The sequence below is a fragment of the Hyaena hyaena genome, unplaced genomic scaffold (assembly GCF_003009895.1).
Source record: "Hyaena hyaena isolate Hyena2069 unplaced genomic scaffold, ASM300989v1 scaffold_13, whole genome shotgun sequence".
In the NCBI taxonomy this organism is placed as follows: domain Eukaryota; kingdom Metazoa; phylum Chordata; class Mammalia; order Carnivora; family Hyaenidae; genus Hyaena; species Hyaena hyaena.
Window position 1 is genome coordinate 3,576,124 of NW_024080645.1, and position 3,309 is coordinate 3,579,432.

Consider the following 3,309-nt stretch of genomic DNA (forward strand, 5'->3'; position numbering starts at 1 on the left):
AAAAAAAAAAAAAAAAAAACTTTTTTAAACATTTATTCATTTTTGAGAGAGAGCACAAGTGGGAGAGGGGCACAGAGAGAGGGAGACACAGAATCGGAGTCAGGCTCCAGGCTCTGAGCTGTCAGCATGGAGCCCAATGCGGGGCACAAACTTACAAACTGAGATCATGACCTGAGCTGAAGTTGGACCTGAACTGCCTGAGCCACGCAGGTGCCCCTTTGTTTTTTAAACTAAAAATCTAAAGCAGACAGCAAAATACTAATGTTTATTAATTCTGGTGATGAGTATATCAGTTTTTGTAAAACACAGGACTCCACTTTTTAATATGCTGAAATATTTCATAATCTTTTTAAAAATGAAAAATCACGTCTGTGCCAAGGTAGCTGGAGGAATATTTTTTATTTAAATAGAAAAATCTTTCTATGTAGTAGGCGGAACAGGGGAGCCATCTGAAAAAAAAATAATGCACTCAACTATAAAACGTTAAAATAGGATACATGCCAACCATGTAATTCAAAAGAAAAGGGAATAGTTTGTAATTTATTTTACAAAAAGCTTACTTCCAAAATAATTGATTTTTGTAGACTTCTAAGGAAATAATTCAATAGGAAAAACCAGGAACATGATATGAACAGAAAGTTTATAGAAAAAAGAAGTATAGGGGCGCCTGGGTGGCTTAGTTGGTTAAGCGTCCGACTTTCGCTTAGGTCATGATCTCGCGGTTCGTGGGTTCGAGCCCCGCGTCGGGCTCTGTGCTGACTGCCAGCTCAGAACCTGGAGCCCGTTTCAGTCTGTGACTCCCTCTCTCTCTGACCCTCCCCAGCTCACGCTGTCTCTCTCTCTCTCCTAGAAATAAAATAAAACATAAAAAAAAAAAAGAAGAAGAAGTATAAAAGGTTCTTAAATGAAAGTTTATGCTAAACCTGACTGGTACTAATTGGAATACAAATTAGAACCAGTTTGAGATATTCTTCACCTTTAAGATTAGTGAAGAACAAAAAGTCTGATAACACAATGTGTTGATAAGGATGTGGAGACACAGACACTCTGATACATGACAAGTGAGTGTAAAACACAACTGGTGTGTAAATCCATGGAGGGCAACCTTGTCAAATCGATCCGAATCACAAAGCCATGTGCATTGTGACACAGCAGTTCTACCTCCAGACATAGCAAGATATCCTCACATGTGTGAGAAATGACACATATGCAGAATTATTTACAACAGTCCTGCATGTAATAGTAGAAGCCTGGAAATAGCTTAAATGTCTATCGTTTAGAAAAAGTAGGTAAATACATAATGGTTATGTCCCCACAGTAGAATACTATTCGAGTATAAATAACGAGAAGGTTCTTTGTGTTGCTTAGATGGAGAGATTATAAAGATGTATTGATAAGCGGAGGGAAAAAATAACAAAATTATATTTCTACAGCTAGAATTGTTTCAATGCTAAATAAGCACTTGAACATGCAAGAAACGAGACAGAGTGCCCAGAAGAGAAGACAATGGTGGCCAAGGAAACATGGCTGGAGGGGAGACTTCTCCTTGTGTGCCCACTGTCGCTTTTGAATTTTCAGTTGTCTCCCTGAAGAATGCAAAACATTTGACTCAATGAAAAGGCACACCCTATTTTCAGGACAAGTTAATTTTGTAAAGATGTAATTTTTTCCCCTATTCTATGAATTTCGCATGATTCCCAATGGGGGGGGGAAAGTCTTATATTTTTTTAAGTCTTTTTAATCTAGCTCAGGCATTCTAATTTTCCTACAGTATGTGAAGGAAGGTTAGGAAAATTCTGGATATGAACAGCACAGAGAGAAGACGAGGCTGAGATATGGAAATATATGAACTGCCGTAATTAAAACAGTGAGGCACTGACCTTTATTTAATTGAGTAAATGGAAGTGAATAGAGCAGAAATAGGTCCAAACACACACAGGTATTTAGTGTGTGGTACAAGTTGCTATTTTGCATCACTGAAGCAAAGATGGATTTATTCAGAAAGTGGTGTTGGGATGACTAGGTAGCTGAGAAGTAGGCACAAATGCTTTAAAAGTCAAAGACGGGGTGCAGGGCATTTGGGGAAGATGGTGTAGGACCCTGAGCTCCCACTGGCCCCGCCCCACCCCCAACATGTAGGTAACAGCGGCACATGCAGCCAACTCCGACCACCTGAAGACTAGAAGAACAGACCTTCCACAGTTGACGGTAGAGAAGGTCACTCTGCAAGGGGGAGCAGGGGTGGAGAAGGGTTGGGAACCAACCCCCCCGTGAGACTAACCACAAATGGGAAGGAAACCACAAGCACAGAGAAGAGGATCAGACCCCACACCAGGCACCCCAGGCCCCGGGAAGATGAGGCCCCATGACATCTGGCTTTGGAAGCCACACACTTAACTCCTGGGGCAATGGGAAACCAAGTTCCTGCCCTTAAAGGGCCAGCGTAATACAGGACTTGGCTGAGACACAGGACAGAGGCAGCAGTTTGAAGGGTGTCCGGGGGTATACGTGAAGGAGATGTACTGACTCCTCTCAGACCACGTGCTGGAGGGGCAGGGATCTTCAGATTTCTCCAGGAACAAAGCTGGTGGCGGTCACCATTTCGCCTTCCCTCCCCCAGCCTGGACAGCCAGGCATTTGTGGGAGTCGGCACGGACACTCTCCATCCATCCGGCCAGCACTTGTGCCCCACTCCGTGTTCCCCTGTGAACCTGCCCCATCCGACCCACCGCCTCTGCAGCAGTCACTCCAAATCAGCTCCTCTTCCGCCACACCCTGCAGGCAGCCTTGGCAGAGACCAACGCCACTCCTAAGTGACTCCTGCTCTAGGGAAGAGGGGAAGTCCCCTCCTACACCAGTGTGCCTGCAGTTCTAGAAGCCGAGCCTCCTGGCTGGCTGCTCAGGGAGCAAGCCCTGCTGTCTGGGGTGCCTGTGACTGCAGCAGACAGGCTAACTGCAGACAGCTAGTCTGACTGCTGAGCCCACCTGTGAACGAGCCCACAGCAGCCTCCAGCCTCTCAAAAGCACATGGACCAAACCCAGCACATGCATCCAGAGCAGGCAAAGCAGGTGAGTGCAGCCAGCTGGGCTGAAGGCAGACATGGGCGCACACAGCCCACAGAGGAGATACTCAAGAGCACCTGGTTCCGGCGACCAGGAGTGATTATGCTGCAAGGCACCACAGGGCCTCTTCCACACAAGGCCACTAGTGCCCTTTAAGACCAGGAGACATAGGTGGCCTCCCTAATACACAGAAAGAAACATAGACAAAAGGAGAAGACCAAGGAATGTGTCCCAAATGAAAGAACA